We start from the raw sequence: 26,973 nt of genomic DNA on the forward strand, positions 1-26,973 counted from the left end.
TCGTAAGATCCACATTGCACGGGAGCTTGTAAGGGATCCGTGATCCCACGAACATAGATGCTAGTATCCGATGCCCAGGTCGATAGCAAACAGGAGTCGATTGTCGAGCGCTGCAGGAGGCAGTGAGACGAGTGTTGAGTGAGGAGCAGTGGAGTCTGTCGAGCGAGCGGTAGTGAGGGAGAGACAGGCAAGAATGGTGGTCGAGTGAGTTGTAAACGGTAAAATTCACCGGAGTATGACGAGTGAGCACGTCCTCCTGATCGTCGTAGGGTTGACCCTCACTAATACCGATTCGCGAGTGATATGCAACAGAAAGTGACAAGTGCCGAATTACGTGTTTCGCGTCAACCGCGTCGGCCAGCAACAACCATGGATTGCAGTGAGGATTGTTGTGAATGTTAACCATCAGCATTGCGTGTGACGAAGCACTGAAAATCAGCCATCAATAAAGAGATATAACTGTAATTATACGTGTAAGGCGAAGGTAGCAACTGCCTCAGAATTTGTGTGTTAGTAGGAAATATATATCGGTTTGTACATCGCAACCTTTATGGTCCTTAATAAGAGACAAACTTTCAATCATTCCAGTATTCAGTCTCAGAACAGCCGCACTCGGTTGAAATACCCCCGAAACCGCAGCAGAAAAACCGATAGCCTTTCATCCATTAAGCACACGGTCATATAATCATAATAATTAACTGTTTGGCGGCTTCGATAAATTACACAAAACCCAATTAAGAAATTAAACAGGGATGTTACATCTTGGCTCCCGTGAAAAGGACAGTTGCACTCTTCGGATCCGAACAATGATTTATTAAGCACCATTTTTGGTTTCAGTTTTCAGTGTAATGTCATTTGCAATTATCGGACAATTTTAGTGCAAGAGGAATCCGGTATTGTCGTTACCGTGACTAAAGTTACAGTATTCCAACTAGAAACAGTGTAATATGACATTTATGGTGAAATTAGAAATCGCAGGAACGAAGCACATTATTTAGACAATACAGTGCAACAGTGACTGATGAACAGTAAACAATTTCTTTTTACGAGTTCTAGTGACAAAAGCAGTGTTAATGAACAATGCATTGAAGTATGGACTCGAAAACCTGCATGAAGTACTGTAAAATTCATACTCTAAGGAAAGGCGCGTTTGTGCTTAATCGCGAGTGAACCAGCCAAAATTGCGTTACGAAAGTATCAGGAATATGTTTTCAAGTGACTTTGTATCCGAAATTGTTTTTTGAACGTTGTAAATCGCTCAGTTTGATGTGGACCCATAAACTATTACCGTATTTGCGAGTGTTGACTGGCGTAATTGTGGGATCACGTCACCCACACTCTGTGAGCGGCTAACCAAAGCATCTGATGCAGTGAAGAAGTTCCACACGCCGCGACAGCAAGGATTTGGAAAGCGGAGACGTACCACACTGACGGGTGACTACAGCGGAGCCAAGTGGTTGAAGTACAAACAACGACGACGCGGAGTTTGACATCTAGTGGCGAACCCGCGAAGTATGCGACGTCTGCGCCACCTACCTGCCGATCAACGAAATACGTGACAGCAGCTCCATTCCGTCGCCAACCACCGAACTACGGGACTGCGTCAGCGCGAGTCGTCACGGACGTAAGCAGTGCACATGGCACTACACACCAGCTACAACGACGCTTCGCCTTACAGCCGCCGCGCCGGAGGAGCCAACGCCAACACGACTATTTAGTAGCGCGATTTCAAACTTCAAAACATCGCGACTTCGACGAGCGTCGAGGGGTGAGTGAGGGCGATTTGCTGGCGCGAGACTAATTAGTATTGCACTATCTTCAGAGCGCGGAAGGAACTTCAAATTAAATTTGTCAATTGCAGAAAAGATAAAAACAATATCTTTTAACATTTTTTTGTGAATTTGCTCTTAAGCCTGGTATGCTAATATGTATGTATTTTCATGCTGTACAGCACAGAATAGTGTCTCATTTGCATTATTTATTGTAAACTACATGTTTATATGTCTTCTAAGTTGTGTACGTATATTACTTTGAGAGTTTGTGTATAAAGCAGTCATTGATGTTTGATCTGGGTAGGTTTCTGTAACTTTGGTGTTCAATGGAGAAGTATGTTTTGCCAATCTGGGTTAACCTAATACAGTGAAGGATTATTTAATTATTAGCTAATTAGTGAGTGTTTGGGTTACTAGGAGGTTAATTTTTATTTTCTTGTGTGTGTGCATAGTGGATAGTTGAGAATGGATCCTGAATTGAAAGAAAATGTTGAGGAGGTAGTCAGAAAAATGGAGATAGGGCAAGAGGACAAGGATGAGTCAGGAATTGGTAGTAGTGGAATGTCAATGAACAGCCCATTGGGTCATTTAATGGGTTACCCTGAGACACCAGTAAAACCTATTGGAAAAGAATTGAGTCTAGAGGATGGAGAATCGCAGTTAACAGTATTTAAGATGCTCAAAGAAATCAAGAAAAGTATAGCAGAAATGTTCCAAGAAAACCAAGAAAGCTTAAGGAAAGGACTGCAGGAATTCCAGGAACAGATGAGAATAACTCTTTAGGAGAGAGATGACAAGCTTCAGGTGAAGGTAGATCGACTCCGAGAAGAGATGAACGATATGAGAGTAGAGATAATCGGAAAAGCTGAGGGAGATGTCAAGGACGTCAAAACTGAATTGGAAGAGAAAATGCACAAAATTGAAACACACCAAAACCAACAGATTAAAGACATGGTACAAATACAACAGCAGTGCCAAGTTAATATTGGTAAATTGGGAAACAGGCAAGCAAAATTGGAGGAGGCTGTTGAACATATAGTCACAAATGAGATCAAACAGCTGCAGGAGGGAGTCCAACAGCTAGAAAGTAAAACTGAAGAGATTGATAGGAAGATAAATAGTGCCACCTTAACGGTAGGGGAGGGCAAGTTCGTTACATTAGTAAATGCTGATAATCGGTATACCCAGACCAACATGGGGCAAAAATATAAACCCAAAGGGGCATTACATCCAATGATATTTACTGAGTGGTTACGAGGAGTTTTCCCAGCACATGGACGAGATTCAGATAAAATTCAGTTTGCAATAGACACAATGGAAGGCGATGCTTTCACCTGGGGAGTTAGGAAGAAAGAAGAAGTTACGAGCTACAGTCAATTTGAGGAAGAGTTTTTGAAGAAGTACTGGTCCAAAAGTCACCAATGTGCAACACTTGAAGATTTACTGCATCGCAAGTCCCTTAATATCTGGAGAGGTGCCTTGAGAGAATTTGCTGAGCATCTGTGGGAGTAGACTGAAACATTGGAGGAGCCATTGAATGACGACATAATGATATTAGCAATTAAAAGGAGGCTAAGTCGTAGGGTGCAAGAAAACTTATCTGGAAGCCTGATTAAAGATAAAGATACTTTAATGGACGTATTGGAGCAATTAGAAACTATTCGTGCACAGGAAAACAATCAGATGCGTGATCAGAACCAAGGTGGAAATAATTACCGTCAAAGTCAGCTTAATGGCTCAAATGGTTCAAATGGCTCTGAGCACTATGGGACTTAACATCTGTGGTCATCAGTCCCCTAGAACTTAGAACTACTTAAACCTAACTAACCTAAGGACATCACACACATCCATGCCCAAGGCAGGATTCGAACCTGTGACCGTAGCAGTCGTGCGGTTCCGGAATGAGCGCCTGAACCGCTAGACCACTGCGGCTGGCAAAGTCAGCTTAATGACCCACCGAATTACAGAGGTAGAGGTGGGGGTAATGGACATAGAAACCATGGCAATGGTCAACAGTTTCACCACAATCATGGAAGGGATGATGATGATAATGACAGGAATTATGAGAGGGGAGAAGATAGACGAAGGGATTATGAGGTACGAATTGAAGAAAGTCAGGTGTAGGGAGACAGCAACTCTATTGCTGGTATACCAAGTGGCGACTGGTACACTCCCTGCTGGGTGAGACTTTATTTCTCATTTCAAGTTTCACTCCTCTACCATCTTTCTCTATCCGTAGGTTAAGAAAGTTAGTGTAGTAGTTAGAATTGGTAGTGGTCATCCAAGTAATTCAGTCAGGAACCATCTTGCAGATTTATAGTTGACTTAAAATAAGGATAAGTCGTTAATGTTGATGTGGAGTGTGAGATGTCAAAGAATCAATAAGTTAAAAATCAATTTAGTGTCAGTACATATTAATAGTGCCAGAAGTAATAAAAGGAGAACCAGATCAGAAATTTAATGTTTATAAAATGTGGTGGGAAGCTAATTGGTCAAACAAGAGTTTGTGTAATCTTACAGAGTTGTTTTATGGGGCATAAAAAGGTCAAGCAATTGTAAGAGAATTAAAGTACTGTATCAGCTTGTAAGCAGATGAACATATAAAGAAACAAATGCATGAGGAGATAGTTGTTCGAATAAATGATGTGAAATATGATGAACGGAGAGGCCAAGGAGCCTGGTGTAGTATTTTATGTAGTTATTGCAGTGAATATGGAGGGTTGCTGTAGTTTGAAGATGTATATTTATTTGCAGTTGAAGTTGCCATTAAGTTGAGGGAGTTATGTGTAATGAAGTGTATTGAGTATGAGATGTTTGAAGTATTGAAGTATATGGAGGATTGATGTAGGTTGAAGATAGATACACATTTATTTGCAGTTGAAGTTGCTGTTAAATTGAGAGAGTTACATGTAATGAAGTGTATTGAGTATGAGATGTCTGAAGTATTGAAGTATGCCATTTAGCACATGAACAATATCTGTTTGCAAGTTATTTGTAGATATACATGTTGATCTGAGGTACGCTGATAAAACAGAAAGTGTAACTTATGAGTAATGAGTAATTCATGTCCAATTAGCTATGAGAGTCAATTATGATTATACGTAGGTCAAGCTTTAGAAGCAGAATTCTGGCACTGTGTAATGAATAATAAATTTCCATATAGCAGATTTGAATTAATGTCAATATAACAGGAAACATTGTACCTCTCATCTGAGCATTAGTGATAATTCACTTATGGCAGTGTAAAGGTTTGTCAAAATGAAATGATCAGTAGTTTAAAATTTTTCATTGGATGACCACATTAGTTATGACGATGCAAATAGTTATATAAGACATATTTAGTGGTATAATGAAGCATTTAATGTTATTGAATCTGTAGAGGTATGAGGGATTGTAAAATAATTGAGTAAGTCAAGGTGTAAATGCTATATTTTGTTTGGATATTCAATTTTGCTTGTGTTCAAGACTGAAATGAAAAAGTGTGAATTTCTTCCTTAAGTTTGATGTGTGTTGGCCAAGTGAGTTATAAGTTAGAGTGATAGTAGTATGGAAGGCACGAACCCCGCTGAAAGGACGGCATACCAAAGGGGTAGCTGTCATTCAACTAATTTTTTTTTTGTCTTTTCTGTAGCAAGTTATAATAAATATGTAGTTAATGGCCAAGACAAACCTTTGAGAGTGAAGATTTTTGGTAATTGAAAGTAAGACAAAGTTTTACAAAAATATTTACCATGCTATCTATGTCAATTAAGATATATTGATGTTGTATAATGTTTCTGTAGGGTCAGTTTGCTACCGGAGTCAATAGGGTATTATTTGTGATACGATGTAATTTTCTGTATTTGAACGAGAACTTATGTTCCTCATTTTCATTTATATACTATGTGATAATTTTTTCCTAGTATTCTTTTTCGCCTGTGGCTACAAAGAAGGTTTTTAGGGTGGGGATGTAAGGGATCCGTGATCCCACGAACATAGATGCTAGTATACGATGCCCAGGTCGATAGCAGACAGGAGTCGATTGTCGAGTGCTGCAGGAGGCAGTGAGACGAGTGTTGAGTGAGTAGCAGTGGAGTCTGTCAAGCGAGCGGTAGTGCGGGAGAGACAGGCAAGAATGGTGGTCGAGTGAGTTGTATACGGTAAAATTCACCAGGGTATGACGAGTGAGCACGTCCTCCTGATCGTCGTGGGGTTGACCCTCAGTAATACCGATTCGCGAGTGATATGCAACAGAAAGTGACAAGTGCCGAATTACGTGTTTCGCGTCAACAGCGTCGGCCAGCAATAACCATGGATTGCAGTGAGGATTGTTGTGAATGTTAACCATCAGCATTACGTGTGATGAAGATATAACTGTAATTATACGTGTAAGGCGAAGGTAGCAACTGCCTCAGAATTTGCATGTTAGTAGGAAATATATATCAGTTTGTACATCGCAACCTTTATGGCCCTTAATAAGAGACAAACTTTCAATCATTCCACTATTCAGCCTCAGAACAACCACACTCGGTTGAAATACCCCCGAAACCACAGCAGAAAAACCGATAGCCTTTCATCCATATAATCATAATAATTGTTTGGCAGCTGCGATAATTTACACAAAACCCAATTAATAAATTAAATGGGGGATCGACCAGTGGCAGCAGGCGGCCGTGAGATAACGTTTGACATTTGGATCGGCCATAAAAGTGAAGTACGAAACCCACACCCTCCCTCCGAGAGAGGGAGGGGTCGGACTCAGGAACGTTCGCTGCCTCACGGAGGTACTCTTCATGGTTACAATGTGCAAGGAGTGTTGCAGCAGGGGTGACTCTCTTACGAACCACTTACTGAATCTTCTTGCCTCCAAAATTCTCATTCACCTGGTGGCACTGGGTAACATTCCGCCGTCATTTATGCACATGTCCTTCTTCATCGAGGCAATTAGTTACGTCCAAGATGATCTTCCACTCACACAAATGCTTTGCACGAAATAGTTTTGTGGGTTTTGATGAAAAGTGTAGATCATAACGTTGTTGATTACAAAAAATGGCTCTGAGCACAATGGGACTCAACTCCTGAGGTCAATAGTCCCCTAGAACTTAGAACTAGTTAAACCTAACTATCCTAAGGACATCACACACATCCATGCCTGAGGCACTATTCGTGGTTCCGGACTACAGCGCCTAGAACTGCATGGCCACTTCGGCCGGCTGTTGATTACAAATTCCTCAGTTTGCACTGGCCGACGATTTGGAGAAATATACACCGGATATTCTTCCCATCGTTGGAATTGGTAACGTGGTACTATGTAGCCCTTGGAAAGTGCGACACCAATCAATGGCTACATGATAGTGGATTGCTGAACACGGCACTCTGTTGTGTATATCAGGATCTGGACGACGATGGTCACTGCCTCATTTGTGCAACAGCTAGGACGCCAAATAATTGCTACCTCCGCGTATCATTACACCCGATTCCTTAATTCACCCTGAAGTAGACTACTTTTTGACGACAAAATCACGGGCGGTCATCTGAATGAAGAATGGACGGTGAAGTACCTTTATGGCGGTATCACGAATTGTGTCCGCGATTACTGGAATTTGCTACCTAATGCTCATGACGAGATACAACGATGGTCCCACTATCAGAAAACTTTCACCAACTATCTCACGGGAGTACTTGACGCGTCGCCGCGAAGCGTGCACGGTTAGCCGGCCGGAATGGCCGAGCGGTTCTAGGCGCTGCAGTCTTGAACCGCGCGACCGCTACGATCGCAGGTTCGAATCCTGCCTCGAGCATGGATGTGTGTGATGTCCTTAGGTTAGTTAGGTATAAGTAGTTCTGAGTTCTAGGGGACGGATGACCTCAGAATTTAAGTCCCATAGTGCTCAGAGCCATTTGAACCATTTTTTTTGCACTGTTGAGTATGAGGCGTGTGTATGATTTTGTTTCTTTTCCTAGTCCTGTAGACGTTTTGGTGCCTGGACTGCGCCTACGATCTCTGTCCCTTACGTTTTCAGTTATGAGTTGACGTTCTGATGGCCACATTGTTTACTCTCTCCCCATATCGCCGACGGTTGTGGTGATGGTGGCAGGGACGCAGTAGTCAAGCCTCACGTGTATGATGCATTCGTACCTCCTCTCTTACGGTGATGCGACTCCAACGTGCTTTCGACAGTGGGTGTGAATCATAAACGTTTATGTTAATAAAACTATATTTTCCCTTACATTGTATTTATTCTACACAGTCAAAAAGTAAAAAAAAAATGGATAGCGTCAAAAAAGTAGTTAACATCGCACAACATGAAGTCGCGAGATTGAGACCTCTACGCCTTGTATTTTTTATGTCGTCCGGTGTCAGCTAAAGCTGTATTCTTCTTAAAAATGGTTAAGGCAGCCAGCCACTCATGAGAAGAGGTAAATCCAGGTTCGAGTACCGGTGCAGCACAAGTTTTCAACTTTTGCCATTACATGACCACAATGCCTTGTGCTGCTGGTAGTCATGAATTCCCACACATCCCTTCTCTGTGTTTCCCCATTCTCTTTTTCACATAAATGTATGCACCAGACGTGTCATCATGAGTGGTGTGTATTCTGTCGCGCATGTCTGACAGAAGAGACACTGCTCAAGTACATACGCTTCTGCACAGTCACAGACCTATCAGTCTGGCAACAGAAGACTGCAAAAAGAAACCTGAATGTTTAAATTTCGCGTTCAAGAAATCAATGTCACAGAAGGATCGTAAAGACATACCATCGTTTGGCCGTCACACAGTCTCTCGTACGGAGATGTAGTAATACGCGTCTCTGGTCTATAGGAGCAACTGAACGAGTGAAAAACAAATAAGTCGCGAAGTTTGGATGGAATCCCAATCCGATTTTGCAGAGCGTACTCTTACAGCATTACCGTCCTTGTTTAGTTTGCCTTTATCGTGAATCTGTTGCCCCGAGCGAAGTCCCAAGCGATTGGAGAAAAGTGCAGGTCACTCCGTTTATAAGAAGGGCAAAACAAAGGACTAGCAGAATTACTGACCTTATCTTCAATATCGGTTTCCTGCAGAATTCATATACACGGTGATCCAATAATCCAAACATCTTACGAAATAAGCGTCAAACGAAAAAACTACGAAGAACGAAATTCGTCTAGCTTGAAGCGGAAAACCAGATGGCGCTATGGTTGGCCCACTAGATGGCGCTGCAATAGCTCAAACGGATATCAACTGTGTTCTTTTTAAATACGAACCCCCATTTTTTATTACATATTCATGTATTACGTAAAGAAATATGAATGTTTTAGTTGGACCACTTTTTTCGCTTTTTGATAGATGGGGCTGTAATAGTCACAAATGTATGGCTCACAATTTTAGACGAACAGTTGGTAACACGTAGATTTTTTTAAATTAAAATACAGAACGTAGGTACGTTTGAACATTTTATTTCGATTGTTCCAATGTGGTACATGTACCTTTGTGAACTTATCATTTCTGAGAAAGCATGCTGTTATAGCGTGATTACCTGTAAATACCACATTAATGCAATAAATGCTCAAAATGATGTCCGTCAACTCCAATCCATTCGGCAATACATGTAACGACATTCCTCTCAACAGCGAGTAGTTCGTCTTCTGTAATGTTAGCACATGCATTGACAATGCGATGATGCATGTTGTCAGGTGTTGTCGGTGGATCACGATAGCAAATATCCTTCAACTTTCCCCACAGAAAGAAATCCAGGGACGTCAGATACAGTGAACTTGTAGGCCATGGTATGGTACTTCAACGACCAATCCACCTGTCATGAAATATGCTATTCAATACCGCTTCAATCGCACGCGAGTTATGTGCCAGACATCCATCATGGGCCGGCCGTGGTTGCCGAGCGGTTCTAGGCGCTTCAGTCCGGAACCGCGCGACTCCTACGGTCACAGGTTCGAATCCTGCCTCGGTCATGGATGTGTGTTATGTTCTTAGGTTAGTTAGGTTTAAGTGGTTCTAAGTTCTAGGGGACTAATGACCTCAGATGTTAAGTCCCATAGTGTTCAGAGCCATTTGAAACATTTGACCCATCCATCATGATGGAAGTAAATCGCAATTCTGTCATGCAGTGAAACATCTTGTAGTAACATTGTTAGAACATTAAGCAGGAAATCAGCATACATTGCACCATTTAGATTGCCATCGATAAAATGGGGGACAATTATCCTTCCTCCCATAATGCCACACCATATATTAACCCGCCAAGGTCGCTGATGTTCCACTTGTCGCAGGCATCGTGGATTTTCCGTTGCCCAATAGTGCATATTATGCCGGTTTATGTTACCGCTGTTGGTGAATGACGCTTCTTCACTAAATAGAGCACGTGCAAAAAATCTGTCATCGTACCGTAATTTCTCTTGTGCCCAGTGGCAGAACTGTACACGACATTCGAAGTCGTCGCCATGCAATTCCTGGTACATAGAAATATGGTACGTGTGCAATCGATGTTGATGTAGCATTCTCAACACCGACGTTTTTGAGATTCCCAATTCTCGTGCAGTTCGTCTGCTACTGATGTGGGGATTAGCCGCGACAGCAGCTAAAACACCTACTTGGGCATCATCGTTTGTCGTCGTTGACGTTTCACATGTGGCTGAACACTTCCTGTTTCCTTAAATAACGTAACTACCTGGCGAACGGTCCGGACTCTTGGATGATGTCGCCCAGGATACCGAGCAGCATACATAGCACACGCCCGTTGAGCATTTTGATCACAATAGCCATACGTCAACACGATATTGATCTTTTGCGCAATTGGTAAACGGTCAATTTTAACACGGGTAATGTATCAAGAAGCAAATACCGTGCGCACTGGCGGAATGTTACGTGATACCACGGACTTATACGTTCTTGACTATTACAGCGAAATCTATCACAAAGCGAAAAAAGTGGCCAACTAAAACATTCATATTTCCTTACGTACTACACGAATATGTAATAAAAATGGGGATTCCTATTTTAAAAAACGCAGTTGATATCCATTTGACCTATGGCAGCGCCATCTAGCTGGTCAACCATAGCGCCATATGGTTTCCCCCTTCAAGCTAGACGAGTTTCGTTCTTTTTAGTTGTATCGTTTGATGATTATTTCGTGAGATATTTGGCCCGGTCACTATCAATGGACCACCCTGTATATATCCTTGAGGCGGAAGAGCTACTGTCAACAAATTAGTATGGATTTATAAGTCATTGCGCGTGTGAAACTCAGTTGATGTTTTTTCACATAATACCACGAGAGCCATGCATGGAGGGCAACAGGCGTATTTCAAATTCCCAGATTCCTGGGAAACGTTCGACCGGGTGCCCCACTGCAGACTGTTAGTGAATGTCAAGGACACGAAGTAGGTTTCCAGATATGTGATTAGCTCGAGGACTTCTTAAGCAATATATTTCAGTACGTTATCCTCGATGGTGAATGTTCATTAGAAGTAAGGGTGTCGTCGGCAACGCCGCCTGGAAGGTGTGATACGACCGCCCTTGTTCTCCACATACATAACTAATCAGGGTGAGGTGAGCAGCATTATGCACTGTTGGCTCATGACGCTGTAGTACACGGGAAAGTATCATCGCGGAACGACACACGACGTATTAAACAGAATTTTTATTCTGTGTGACGAATGACGGGTTTCTCTACATGTATAAAATGTAAGTTCATGCAGATCAATAGGGAAAACAATCTTGTAATTGTCGAATATGGTATTAGTGACGTGCTGCTTGAAAAATTCACCTCTGTTAAATACCGAGTGTGACACTGCAAAACGACAAGATAGGGAACGAGCACGTAGGAATAGTAGGACGGGAAACGAATGGCCAGTTACTGAATGTTGGGAATTTTAGGAAAGAGTAGACCTGTTTAGGAGATGGCGTGTGGAACACTTGTGCAACGGCCGGCCGGAGTGGCCGTGCGTTTCTAGGCGCTACAGTCTGGAGCCGAGCGATCGCTACGGTCGCAGGTTCGAATCCTGCCTCGGGTATGGATGTGTGTGATGTCCTTAGGTTGGTTAAGCTCTAAGTTCTAGGCGACTGATGACCTCAGAAGTTGCATAGTGGTCAGAGCCATTTGAACCATTTTGAACTTGTGCAACCAATTGTTGAGTACCGGTCGAGTGTTTGGGTTCCACACCAGGTCGGGTTAAAGAACGACATGGGGGCAGTTCACAGGCGGGCTGCCAGATTTGTTGCTGACAGTTCGACAAACACGCGAGTGTTGAGGAGACGCTTCGTGAACTCAAACGGGAAGACGCCGTTCTTCTCGCGGAATACTATTGAGAAAACTTAGAGAACTGACGTTTGAAGTTGATTGCAGAACGTGTGTACTGCCGCCAACGTATATTTTGCGTGACCACAGACATAAATTAGGGTTTGTACAGGGGCCTATAGATAGTCGTTTTCCCTTGCTCTATTTGCGAGTGAAATAGGAAAGGATATTTCTAATAGTGGTACAGCGTACGATACGCCTGGCACCATATGGTGGCTAGCGGGGTGAGTACGTAGCTATAGACACTGATGAACATACATACCTGCTGCTGATACTGTCAAAAGTCTTCATAAATACCAAATGAAATGCTGTTGGAGAGACTAGAAAATCATTATGGCTAACTGAATATCAGCTGGGATAACGAGCAACTATTTCCATCGCATTGGACTTTATTCTTTTTAGAGAATATTACATATAATAACCTGAATTCTGCTTCGAGGGCTTCTTCCTTTCCGAAGGCTTCTAAGGTCTTCAGTAATGCTGGATCTTCCCATCATTCCGATACCATGTTTGTTAGTATAGCAAGAGTGAGATATCAACAGCAATGACAAGTTCTTCCAACGGACTCCAAAAAGGTTTTTGGGATCCTGTGTTTCCGCCCATTTTTGCATATTAGTGTGCTCTAGAGCCTATCTTGCGAATCATATTGAAGTATTTTTCAACCTTCTCATCTAGCGTAAAGATAGATTGTTAGAAACAGCAGTGAATAGTCTGTCATATAAACAGGGACAGAACTTGCTGATTTCCCAAACAACTGCAAAGCGCTTTTCACAGTCATTGAGTATGGAGAGTGTTCTGGAGGTGTAAGTTATCTGTCTTCCTGTCCCTACCTGTGTTTTCCTCTATAACTGCACCTACCCCATAACTGCTAGCATTGGTGTCCAGTTCTCCTGTTCTTGTTAAAGACTACTAAGATCCATGAAAATGTCAGGCCTTACTTAAGAATACATCTTTCCTGGTCCTTGCTGTAAGAAAATTTGGCGCCTCTCCGCAGCATTCTTATGTTGACAACGGTTTACAGCTGAGATCCTTTACGATCTGTCTGTACCAGAAGGACAGTCTGAGGGAATCTCTCACATCGTGAACATGCTGCTGAGCTGAAACATCTGAACTCACTCTAACCTTCTGGATAAGGACACAACGTGCTCTTTTATCTAGAAGGTCCAATAGCTTTCATTTCTTTGGCAGCGATGAAGCACTTGCTTGGATTGTGGCAATGATCTTCGTTAAGGACACACTTCGGAAGAATTGTCAAGCACATTAGACACTAAAATTGTCTTCGAGAAATACAGTGCCATCCAGGCAATAAAGATACGTATGTCCACCATTTAAGATGTAAAAAAAAATAGCCTATCGCGCGTTATAAGGTGGCTTGAGTGATGGACGAACCAAACAGAATAACTATTAAAAAATATAGAGGCCATCGGGTTTTATGAGAACAGTCCTCTTCCCAGTCAGACTTCTCAATATTTATCTCCCAAGAGCAAGTCTGCATATCGACGTCGAAGAAATACTACGCCCCCTTTAGACAGTCTAAGATGCCATCTGTTTGTGGTTGTGGCAATACATCAGTTTTCGTGGTTTGATATAGCCACCTGTAATTCCATCTGAACTGTCAGTCTTTCAGTTAGAGTCACCATACATGAATGATGACCTATGGGTTCGTGCAGTCAGCCACCAAAAACGCCATATAGCCAACACTCACCTATCACTTTGTGGTTCGTAGTGTGACATAATCGTCGTGATATCGTAGATGGTTTTCTAGTCATGGCGCTCACCTGACCTTTGTGGACTGGTTTGGTTCCTCTTGTGCATATACTCTTAGGAATCAGTTCCGGCTGTTCATGGCAACTGCTGACCCAAAACTCAGCTCTTAGACTTTTGATGGTAGTGATATGAGCTGGTGTAAGACTTTCATACTGTACAAGTTAAAGTAGACGTTGCCTAGACACATCGTGATGTACCACTCTCGCATTTAGTTACGCGTTCGAATTCCTGTAGCCATTACGTCCGATGATGGCTAACGTGTTCGTGTAACACTGCTGGATCTCTTATTTGGATCTTTCTCGCCTATGCTTTTGTATCTCTTGCTGCCGCAACGTGGGCAGTAGAGGAAAGTACTGTTTGGACCAGCTTTCCTGCCTTTGAAGGCGACGGGTATTTGAAGCCTTACTGATAACACGTCGAGATACCTGGTGTCTGCACCAAACTATGTCACGTGGAATCTACACTCCTGGAAATTGAAATAACAACACCGTGAATTCATTGTCCCAGGAAGGGGAAACTTTATTGACACATTCCTGGGGTCAGATACATCACATGATCACACTGACAGAACCACAGGCACATAGACACAGGCAACAGAGCATGCACAATGTCGGCACTAGTACAGTGTATATCCACCTTTCGCAGCAATGCAGGCTGCTATTCTCCCATGGAGACGATCGTAGAGATGCTGGATGTAGTCCTGTGGAACGGCTTGCCATGCCATTTCCACCTGGCGCCTCAGTTGGACCAGCGTTCGTGCTGGACGTGCAGACCGCGTGAGACGACGCTTCATCAAGTCCCAAACATGCTCAATGGGGGACAGATCCGGAGATCTTGCTGGCCAGGGTAGTTGACTTACACCTTCTAGAGCACGTTGGGTGGCACGGGATACATGGGGACGTGCATTGTCCTGTTGGAACAGCAAGTTCCCTTGCCGGCCTAGGAATGGTAGAACGATGGGTTCGATGACGGTTTGGATGTACCGTGCACTATTCATGTCCCCTCGACGATCACCAGTGGTGTACGGCCAGTGTAGGAGATCGCTCCCCACACCATGATGCCGGGTGTTGGCCCTGTGTGCCTCGGTCGTATGCAGTCCTTATTGTGGCGCTCACCTGCATGGTGCCAAACATGCATACGACCATCATTGGCACCAAGGCAGAAGCGACTCTCATCGCTGAAGACGACACGTCTCCATTCGTCCCTCCATTCACGCCTGTCGCGACACCACTGGAGGCGGGCTGCACGATGTTGGGGCGTGAGCGGAAGACGGCCTAACGGTGTGCGGGACCGTAGCCCAGCTTCAAAAATGGTTCAAATGGCTCTGAGCACTATGGGACTTAACATCTACGGTCATCAGTCCCCTAGAACTTAGAACTACTTAAACCTAACTAACCTAAGGACAGCACACAACACCCAGCCATCACGAGGCAGAGAAAATCCCTGACCCCGCCGGGAATCGAACCCGGGAACCCGGGCGTGGGAAGCGAGAACGCTACCGCACGACTACGAGATGCGGGCTGCCCAACTTCATGGAGACGGTTGCGAATGGTCCTCGCCGATACCCCAGGAGCAACAGTGTCCCTAATTTGCTAGGAAGTGGCGGTGCGGTCCCCTACAGCACTGCGTAGGATCCTACGGTCTTGGCGTGCATCCGTGCGTCGCTGCGGTCCGGTCCCAGGTCGACGGGCACGTTCACCTTCCGCCAACCACTGGCTACAACGTCGATGTACTGTGGAGACCTCACGCCCCACGTGTTGAGCAATTCGGTGGTACGTCCACCCGGCCTCCCGCATGCCCACTGTACGCCCTCGCTCAAAGTCCGTCAACTGCACATACGGTTCACGTCCACGCTGTCGCGGCATGCTACCAGTGTTAAAGACTGCGATGGAGCTCCGTATGCCACGGCAAACTCGCTGACACTGACGGCGGCGGTGCACAAATGCTGCGCAGCTAGCGCCATTCGACGGCCAACACCGCGGTTCCTGGTGTGTCCGCTGTGCCGTGCGTGTGATCATTGCTTGTACAGCCCTTTCGCAGTGTCCGGAGCAAGTATGGTGGGTCTGACACACCGGTGTCAATGTGTTCTTTTTTCCATTTCCAGGAGTGTAGTTACAAGAACGTGGTCTTCACCAAAAGCTGACGTTTCACTCTGGAAGCTTGTTTAGTGAACACACACGAAATTATGCTTACGGATATGCAATGTCGAAATGTCATGTAATTAAAACAATCCCAGGAAACTGCTCTGCCAGCAGATTTCAAACTTGCCTCGGTTTGTGTAGTACTTTTCGCCATAACCAACCTTTAAATATGAGACAGAATATACATGGGTCAAGAAATACCGTGAAACCAAACGATGAATATCTTACAAAATATTAGAGTTTTCCCATACTCGATGACTGATGTTTCTCAGTTCATACTACAGTTTATCGCAGTACGTCTTCGGTGTTGCACAAATTGTATACAGCGAACTGTAGTGTGATGTGGTGTAACAGGTCTTCTATCTACGAGATGCGCTGCTGCTAGTGTGCGATTTCTAAAAGGCATATAAGTGTCGCAACAGTCGAGATCTCCCTAAATGGTACTATTGTTAAAACGTTGTCTAATGAAATGCATGCCCCAAAATACCATATGCACAACCATCTTCTGGTGAAACAACTTGTCAGTCAGGCTTTAGCTAGCATCGTGTTTCATTATTTTTTTCTCAGGGCACTTAATTTCTAATTATGATAGGTTAATTAATCGACCAATTCCAAAGTGTATGCAAGGAGCAATATTATCTGTGACAGTGCATAACGACTGTGGAGGACTTCCCTTAATTTCTATTACGTCGTTCTTCTGGTAGTCAGCGGGGAGTGAAGGCGTGGTCCGTGCAGTTTCGACCCGCCTCCCGCCGGCAGCGAGCGAGGCGAGTGGCAGTGGCAGCGGCAGCGGCAGCGGCATGCACCGGAGCGCCGCGAGCAGCGGCCGCCTGCCGCCGCGTTCCTACCGCGGCGTCAGTCTCTCGCAAGGTTAGCAGCACTCGACGAAGAAGGCCGTTGCGTGCCGAGTTCAGTGAACTTGCTCAGGCCTCGCCGTACAGGCGAACATTAATACGCAGTTTTCTACGAAGGAACCGAGCACCCACACAAATAGCGTGTCCTGTACGATAATGTCGCACTTTTGTCGAGTAACCGAGGGGCACCTGCACAGGCGAGTCTTTTGTCTCTCACCAATGGGCTGCCAGCGCCATAAATGTAAACAATGAGAAGGGAAAGTTACAGGCAGTTTTGGTGGCACACTATATGGCAAGTCGGAGTTCGGAATCTTTGGAAACTACGATTTGCAATACGGGCAACGGCAGGTTTTTGGAACGAAGATCGGTATAGGTTGGCGTTCAGAATCTTCTGGAAAGCGACGCCGAACCTACCGGAACACAGTTATTAGGAGTTCTCGGACAGAAGAAATAAAGTATGCAGTGTCAGGTTGGCGAAAATGGCAGTTTTGGCGGGCTCAAATGGTTCAAATGGCTCTGAGCACTATGGGACTTAACTTCTAAGGTCATCAGTCCCCTAGAACTTAGAACTAATTAAACCTAACTAACCTAAGGACATCACACACATCCATGCCCGAGGCAGGATTCGAACCTGCGACCGTAGCGGTCGCGCGGTTCCAGACTGTAGCGCCTAGAACCGCTCGGCCACGCCGGCCGGCTTGGCGGGCTCACACCCCGAAGGAACTACAGAATGCGGATACATTTGTTCACCTGAGAAGTGAAATCTTTTTGTGAGGTATGATTTTAATTTCGTGTTAAAAATGTTTGAAAGTACCTTGTAATCGCCCGCAGCACAGTACTATTTTAGATGTACGCAATCTTCGTATTTTGCGGTTTTGTGTTAAACGTTATTTACTGTTTTTGTAAAAATGAAAAATAAAACAACAAAACAACAGGTGGCAACAGAAGCGACTGCGAGAGCAAATGTCCTTGGGTAACTCTTTGCTGCAGAAAGCGTCCTCTCGGAGAGATGTTGGGTGACCATTAACACAAGTAAACGTAGCAAGCCGACACCCAGTGAGACCCAGTGCTATGCTTCCGCACTCCTCGATGTTCCCAGAGCGAATAACGCTCCTTGCTGCGGCGCAGTGTACCTCAACAGCTTATTGCTAACGTAAAGATGGGAAAGTGATCTTGGAATTCCTGTTTGAAATCAAGGGACTGGATGATCCATCGTCAAGAAGATGGCGGCTTCTTACAGAGCAAAGCGGTCTTAAACCCAAAGGACCGTTTGGCACTAAAGCGCTATATTTAGGCCTGAGTATGGCCTTCTGATCTTCTACCTAACTTCTAGCTAACTGTAGGGTATATGCAGTAAAAATGGATTTCAAGCGACGATACTATTTGGCGTTTTCCGCAATTAAAAATCATTCCCAGAGTGCAAACAAATGACAAGTGACTGAAAGGAAACCAGGAACAACTGGGTAGCGAACGTAGAACCAAGCGGTGGCATAGCCAGACACCGAACTGCACAATCCGGTCACAATTGCCACCATTTGGAAGGCTACAACTCGCGAATTTAAAACAACACGTCAAGTTATCACCAACTCTTTTAGCCAAATACAGCAGAAGGAATAAAGAACCCGGAAAACAGAAAGCCCAATGTACAGAGGATATGATGCCTTCAAATAGTATCGTAGGCTTTTAGGTGACTGATCTTTCATACGAGTCTTTTGTACAGCCAGTTCCAGCAGCATCTCATTACCAGAGGGGGAGTGTAGCATCCTGTGCCGACAGCGAAAGCACCCATTAAGTCCTCTGGGTTCTGAGATCCACGATGCTCGAAGGGGATTTCTGAACAGCTAGAGAGAAAAACACAATGATACGGGTAATTCGGCATATCTAATCATTTCCAGAACTGAGAACGGTCATTAAATTAATTTCTTTGTTGCATCACAATATCACTTCTTTCCCATCCAAAGTTGAAAAGATCGAAGAAGATTTATTTTCCATTACCAGCAATCTCTCGCTATATTCTGCGGAGGATTTTATTGTGGTCTGGAGGAGCGTCATTTGCCAGAGAATAGGCGGCTGTAAACCATTCTCGCTGTAACCTTAACCTCCGTGACATCCATTTCCCCTGCGGAAGATGGACAGAGTCGAGTGGCACGGTTCACAAAACGTTCAGAAACAGCGTAGTTGTAAACATGCTGATTGGCTGAAGTCGCCGCAGATGGTCGTCTGCACGTTAAAACAAGTAAAGCTTGACATTGAAAGTTATGTGCTTAGAAGGAAGTGAAATGAGTCCTCAAGTGTTGACAGACAATGTGGTTTTATTTTCGCGATTAGGCAGGTGAAACGTACGATGAAACTGGCACAACAAGCACTCTGTGGGTCAATTCTCAGTGAGATGTTGTACCACCTCGACCTCGGATGCATTCACTGATTTGTTTGTATTCTCTCCTGAGGTAAACTGTAGCTGACGCCTGATATTCTGCGTATTCGCACTGGGATGGAGCTGACATTCGAGATCGCTACTCAAAAGTTTCAGTGGGAACCGACAGCGAAACCCTGCTGGTCAAAGAAAATCACAGGGACGTTTGCAGTGTCCTGTTGAAAAGTGCTCGTTCACGCAGCGCACCCACCAGCTGCCGCAGTGCGCGGCCATTGTACGTACCGTGTCAGACCCAACAACGTGGGCACGAGACGAGCACGGTAATGCACTCTGGTAGCCATTTTGTCCGTACCAGATGATTACGCTTCTACTCGTTAACGTACGCTCTGGTGGCATGTAAGCGTACAGAGCACTTGGTCATCTTCACTACTGTGAAACACTTCTGTTCCACTGAACAAGTACATCTAGCTCTTAAGTTACGCATTTTCAAGCCCATATTTACTGGACAATCTTGTTTTGGTCCATACTACCACCTCCGAAAGTTGTCTACGCTACAAGCGCAGCAACAACAGTATGGGCACGTATTCCACTGTCTAGAGTATCGGAACGTTTTTCGCCCATAGCTATAGAAGGGGACGCCTTAGCTCAGGCTGATACATTTAGTCTTCTCCAGCGTACCTGAAAGATTGTAATGGTTCAAATGGCTCTGAGCACTATGGGACTCAACTGCTGAGGTCATTAGTCCCCTAGAACGTAGAACTAGTTAAACCTAACTAACCTAAGGACATCACAAATATCCATGCCCGAGGCAGGATTCGAACCTGCGACCGTAGCGGTCTTGCGGTTCCAGACTGCAGCGCCTTTAACCGCACGGCCACTTCGGCCGGCAAAGATTGTAATATCATCATAGTCTTACCCTGTATGTGGACCACCTAATACAGAGGCAGCGAAGATTTCGGCTCGCAGCTGTGCCCGGGCATGAGAAGCAACACACCCAGCCTCGGTGCACGTTTCCCCCACCGCCACGCCCCGCTGTTTAAGGGCGAAGTGGCGGAAGAAGGGAAAACTGCGATAGCGCCACATTTACCTTGCAATGCAGTCACACTGTATACTACTTGCTTTTATATTTCACATTTATCAACAACATAGATCACGAACATAACAATTTTTGAATATTACTTAATATTTTTGGCGCGCTGAAGACATAATTTTTATCTGGTCGGCTTTTGGAGACACGCAGACTATTTTACAGAGTTTCGCACTCGTTACCACGTAACTGTGATTTGTTTAGCTTCATAGTCGGAAAAAGGTCTCCCACACAAATATGTCGATCGAAAAATTGTACCACTTTTGCAACTTCATTATATAAATTTGGAAACTCTACGTGAGAAAAGGAATGTAGACGTCGTGGACAGTTTTAAGGTAAAAAGATTTGTCATTAATACTGGAATTATCTTGCAGGTCAGTCAGTGGCGCTTTTAAATGAAACGACACATGGTCTCGAAAACAGCTCGGTAAAGATGTAACTGTAAGACTGACGGTATCCTCAAAATCTATATAAAAATATCTTTGTGTTTCTTTCGATGCCAGACGAATTCTTCAGACCTCGCGTTTTCTTTAACGCCAGTTAGCTTGCGGAACTGGATCGTCTTTGTCAGAATATGTCCCCACGACAAGGGGGATTTCTTTTTAAACGCGTCCCCATCAAATCAGAATGAAGCTGCCTTGCAATTCTTACAGTGGACAGTGTGCAGTGAAGCCCAGTTAAAACGCGAGATCCGCATTCCATTCCGGATGTTGTAAATGTCGTTCTCGCACTGCATTGCCCTTCGTAAATTCAACAATAGCAAGTTTTAAATCGAAAAACCGTTAAGCAACACACTTTGCAGTAGTACATGCTATTCGTTCAGTTGTATTGAAAACTGTCACAACTGACAATGGAATAATGTGTGCGACTGAGAAATTGTACTATTCGTAATACAAAGTGCTTTTTGATGTAGAGAAGAAAGCATCACGTCTTTCGATCGTTGTGATCATTTCATACTAAATATGTAGTACCTGTCACTTACGCAAATTGAGAATTCTCATCCCTCTCGTCTGTGATTCCCATTCACTTTAAAGGATTGTAAAGATAGGTCTCCAGACTGCTTCTTGCGGAAATATCCACTGGACCTGTGAACGTCCGTTACACAATGAACAAATAGCGAAAGTTAAACATCGCTGAAGTGCGATTCTGCCGAACGAGTTGTACCGACCGAAAACCGCGCGGTCTTGGGCGCCTTGTTACGGTTCGCACGGCTCCGGCGGGCATGTGTTTGCGTGTGTGTGTGTGTAAGTTAGTTTAAGTAATATCTAAGCTTAGGGACCGATGATCTCAGCAGTTTGGTCCCATTAGATCTTACCAAAATTTCCAAAAAAGTACCGGCCGAAAAATGCAGCACCGCAGTGGTAAATGAGACGTAGCGCTGATCCGAGTACTTCCGAGAAGGACCGAGCAAAGCCGAGTGACAGACAGTGGGCGCCTCGGCCGGCTCGCGGCTCGCGGCACGCACACGCTGCACGCGTGCAGGGCACGCCGTGGCCGGCCCTCACCTGCTTACTGTGTTGACAACAAAGGTCGAACGGTTACGCAGCCCTGCAGTACTTCCACTTTATGGCAAGGGCAGTCTATCAAAGCCTGGAATACCAGAACAGCTTTTCGTGCCCGTTCCGCCAGAACAGGCAGGAGATATCGAATTTGGGCGCGGGACACGGGAGAGCTGGTGCGGGGTCGGCCCCGCGGCGCGGCAGCCACGTCACGGCCAGAGCCGCAGGGCCGTTAATCACGCGGCCGCGGGCGCGCTGAGGCTGTGCTGTGCTCCAGCGGCTGCGGCAGAATCGTACAGGGAGCGTGGTGCGCTCTGGCGGGTAGCCTTGCAACAGTCCTGAAGATTACAAATGGTTACATAGCTGCCAACCGTCGGGACGTGTCCCTACGCATAACGACTTTTGGTTCTTTTTTCCAGAATGTAGGAACAGATTTCCGATATCTCTGTAAAATGTAGGGTCTTTTTGTCCAAAAAAGAAAAATTCCAAAATGAGAAATTCAAAACGAATTTCAAACGTTGTATATCCTGCTCCATTGCTTACGGAAAGCTGGTCATAAGGCATGAAAACAGGTGCAGAAGGAAAGTAGTTTAGTCCCTGCCTGGAGGGGGCACGTGATATGTTCGTTGCTTAGCGCTCCTGGTGCCACGAGCTGCCGCCTCCTAGGTAACGCAGTACAGATTGCCGAGCAAAGTAATACACTACTGGCCATTAAAACTGCTACACCAAGAAGAAATGCAGATGATAAACGGGTATTCATTGGGCAAATATGTTATACTAGAACTGACATGTGATTACATTTTCACGCGATTTGGCTGCATAGATCCTGAGAAATCAGTACCCAGAACAACCTCCTCTGGCCGTAATAACGGCCTTGATACGCCTTGGCATTGAGTCAAACAGAGCTTGGATGGCGTGTACAGGCACAGCTGCCCATGCAGCTTCAACACAATACCACAGTTCATCAAGAGTAGTGATTGGCGTATTGTGACGAGCCATTTGCTCGGCCATCATTGACCAGAGGTTTTCAATTGGCGAGATATCTGTAGAATGCGCTGGCCAGGGCAGTAGTCGAACATTTTCTGTCTCCGGAAAGGCCCGTACAGGACCTGCAACATGCGGTCGTGCATTGTCTTGCTCAAATCTAGGGTTTCGCAGCGATCGAATGAAGGGTAGAGCCACGGGTAGCGTCCACTGTTCAAAGTGCCGTCAATGCGAGCAAGAGGGAACCGAGACGTGTAACCAATGGCACCCCATACCAACGAGCCGGGTGATACGCTAGTATGGCGATGACGAATACACACTTCCAATATGCGTTCACCGCGATGTCGCCAAACACGGATGCGACCATCATGATTCTGTAAACAGAACCTGGATTCATCCGAAAAAATGACGTTTTGCCATTCGTGTACCCAGGTTCGTCGTTGAGTACACCATCGCATGCACTCCTGTCTGTGATGCAGCGTCAAGGGTAACCGCAGCCATGGTCTCCGAGCTGATAGTCCATGCTGCTGCAAACGTCGTCGAACTGTTTGTGCAGATGGTTGTTGTCTTGCAAACGTCCCCATCTGTTGACTCGGGGATGAGACGTGGCTGCACGATCCGTTACAGCCATGCAGATAAGACGCCTGTCATCTCGACTGCTAGTGATACGAGGCCGTTGGCATCCAGCATGGCGTTCCGTATTACCCTTCTGAACCCACCGATTCCATATTCTGCTAACAGCCATTGGATCTCGACCAACGCGACCATCAATGTCGCGATACAATAAACCGCAATCGCGATAGGCTACAATCCGACCTTTATCAAAGTCGTGATGGTACCCATTTCTCCTCCTTACACGAGGCATCACAACAACGTTTCACCAGGCAACGCCGGCCAACCGCTGTTTGTGTATGACAAATTGGTTGGACGCTTTTTTCATGTCAGCACGTTGTAGGTGTCGCCACCGGCGCCAACCTTGTGTGCATGTTCTGAAAAGCTAATCGTTTGCACATCACAGTATCTTCTTCCCGTCGGTTAAATTTCGCGTCTGTAGCACGTCATCTTCGTGGTGTAAAATTTTAATGCCCTGTAGTGTACTTCCACAGTAAACGGCTTGCACAATGAGGCAATGTCTGCACATTGGAACGCGCATGCCTATGTGTGTTCCTTCTGCTAATTTTTCTGCGTGTATTTCTTTTCTTTTTTTTTTTTCTCCAGTGTGTCGGAGACTTCGGCTATCACTCTACTCACCTAAGCAAAAGGCGGCAAAGGAAGGGCACTTGGGCTACCTCCACTAACCTGTCACCTGAGTGCCACCTCTTCCTAGGAACTGGAGAAGAAAAGAACTCAGCCAGTGCTGGGCATATACCTTCATTTTGTATGCACTATTTCTTTAAACACAGGCAGTACCACCATCACATTCACTCACCATGGGGTCCAGAGTCCAACTGACCTAGTACACAGTTCTGCCACCAGAAGGCACTGTCATCCGTTACATGACGTAATCCAATATGGCGGTCTGACCTAGTACACAGTACTGCCACCAGAGGGCGTCTAGAAGGCGCTCACTGTTGACCACATGCTGTACGTTAGCGGTGTCCGTAAGATGCGCAACGGGACTCGAAACTGATGGTGTGAAAAAATAATATAGTCTAGAAAAAGAAGCTGTAGCGTTCTTATTTACTTCACCTAATGAGGCTAATAGGCTACCACAGATGTGCTTGGACGTCTCTGCAACGCGCTTTTGTGAAACATTGTTGCTTCTATACGTCATTTCAATCACAGCAAGTATTCAGTGAAAATCAAAATCTGCGTAAGTTATTAGTACTGTGGAACATATTGAGACTCTTGATAGTGGTACTGGTATTGGCGCTTATCCTGCGCCTGTTTTGTTCCACATAATTTCAGACACAAATTTTTATTTCCTCAAATAGGCGTTTCGGTACTTCACAATATAATAATCTGAATATTAGGACTTCGTGAAGCCCTGAAACTAGTGATTCATGAAATAAAAACTTGCAGCTGAAAGGTAAGTTTCTTACTTTATTGATGTAGAACGTCTGTTCCTCGCCGCACTACACTTCCCTCGTACTGTACTCATTGTATTGTATGGAACTGTGGACACAAACGATGGAGAGGCTTCATCCCTGCCGTAGCCCTCAGTGGTTCACAACCCCACAACAGGCTACAGCCATCCACTCACCACACTGCCGCCCCACACTGCACCCACGGTTATTGTGCATTTCGCCCCCCAGCGGACACCCCCCCCCTCATCCCCCAGGAACGTCTTACTCCAAACAAGTGTAACCCCATTGTTTGTGTGGTAGAGTAATTAGGAGAGCGCCACACCACTTTCCATTGTTGCCAGATGTATTCAACATGGCGGCGATGACGTCATCCAAGACGGTATCATGAAGACTTGGCAACAGCACATGACGTCATCCAAGATGGCGGCCATGACATCAGCTGATGATACACATACCATTATACAAGATGCCCCCCCCTGCCATGCCCCCCTGGAGGGAAGTACATATTTCATCAGGACAATGCAACCTCTACTAACCTAAGAAAATGGCAAGAAAATAGGTCACTTGGGCTAACTCCACTAACCTAAGTCATCCGACCTCCACCTCTTCCTAGGAACTGGCAGGAAGTTTGAATTTTCGCAGTAAACAAAGGTCACTTGGGCTATCACTCTACTCACCTAAGCAAAAGGTGGCAAAGGAAGGGCACTTGGGCTACCTCCACTAACCTGTCACCTGAGTGCCACTATTTATTTAAACACAGGCAGTACCACCATCACATTTACTCACCATGGGGTCCAGAGTCCAACTGACCTAGTACACAGTTCTGCCACCAGAAGGAACTGTCATCCGTTACATGACGTAATCCAAGATGATGGTCTGACCTAGTATACAGTACTGCCACCAGAGGGCGCTGTCATCCATTATGTGACATAATCAAAGAGGGTGGGGGGGGGGGATTAAGGGAAACAGTGTGGTCGCTATGGGGTCCGGAGTCCAGCTGACCTAGTACACAGTACCACCACCAGAGGGTGCTGTCATCCATTCCGTGACATAAGCCAAGATGGCTGTCTGCAGGGGAAAATGACTCAGCCTGCACTGGGCTGCTTGTGAAAGGAGGGAGTGTACTTTATTTATTTTGGAACAATTTATTAATGGATGGATTTTAGACAGTATATTTATCACACTGACACAAAACACAGCCTCTGACGTGCTTCGGGTCACGCCACACAACCTACAGACCTGTAAACTACTCATAGATTACTGAAATAATGATCTACAGACACACGCCTAAATTACCAAATTAATTTCAGTACATAGTATACAGACATACAAACTCCTAAATAATGCAGTACACTGATGTGCAGACACGAAATCAACTCATAAACTGTCCACATAACACATAGTACAGCCTACAGACCTGCTCCTAAAATAATTCAACAGTCATGCAAACAATGTACGGAGGCACTGCCTGCCACTCCCTATCCACTGGACTGCGCAGGAGGCTATCGTACATGCTCCCAGAAGACAGAATGCACAGGCAGATGCCAAGCCATGCTCAGGTGCCCGTTTCGTTCCCCCAAGCATGAGGCGGAGGCATTCGTGTCATACTTCTGAGAAATTCCTCTTAAAATACATGATTACCTAGGCACCATTTTTGACATGATGGGATGGGAGTGAAGACCTATTTGCGGAGTGCAGATGCTCCAAGGGCGCCCACACGTCGAAACTGCTGCGAGCCACCACTGGATGCAAGCCAGCGTGAGCCATCACTCTCACGCCACTGCCGACGGCATGTCAAAGTCACCTCTACAGTTAAAGTTTTTAAGTGTTATACTGACATCACATGTCTATCTAAATAAGAGCCAAGTCATCCTCTGGGTCACATGCACTTGTGTTCACCACTGCTGTTGTGATCCCTCTCTCTACCTGCGGTCCAGCAAAGACCTAATTGCCGAGTGACTCACCCTCACAGACGCTGCAGGAAGCCATTCCACAATAGCACAGGCTGCTTTCTCAATAGCGATTTTAACAGGACATGGTTGACACATTGCTGCACGTATCTACATGCCATCGCAAGTGCATCTAGCAACATTCTCAATGTTATACTGAGCCACATGGCTGTCTAAAATAAGAACCAAATCGTACTCTTGGAAATTGTATAGTGCCCCAGAAATAACGAATGTGTGCTTTTGT

This window comes from Schistocerca piceifrons, chromosome 5 (assembly GCF_021461385.2).
Source record: "Schistocerca piceifrons isolate TAMUIC-IGC-003096 chromosome 5, iqSchPice1.1, whole genome shotgun sequence".
Lineage (NCBI taxonomy): Eukaryota > Metazoa > Arthropoda > Insecta > Orthoptera > Acrididae > Schistocerca > Schistocerca piceifrons.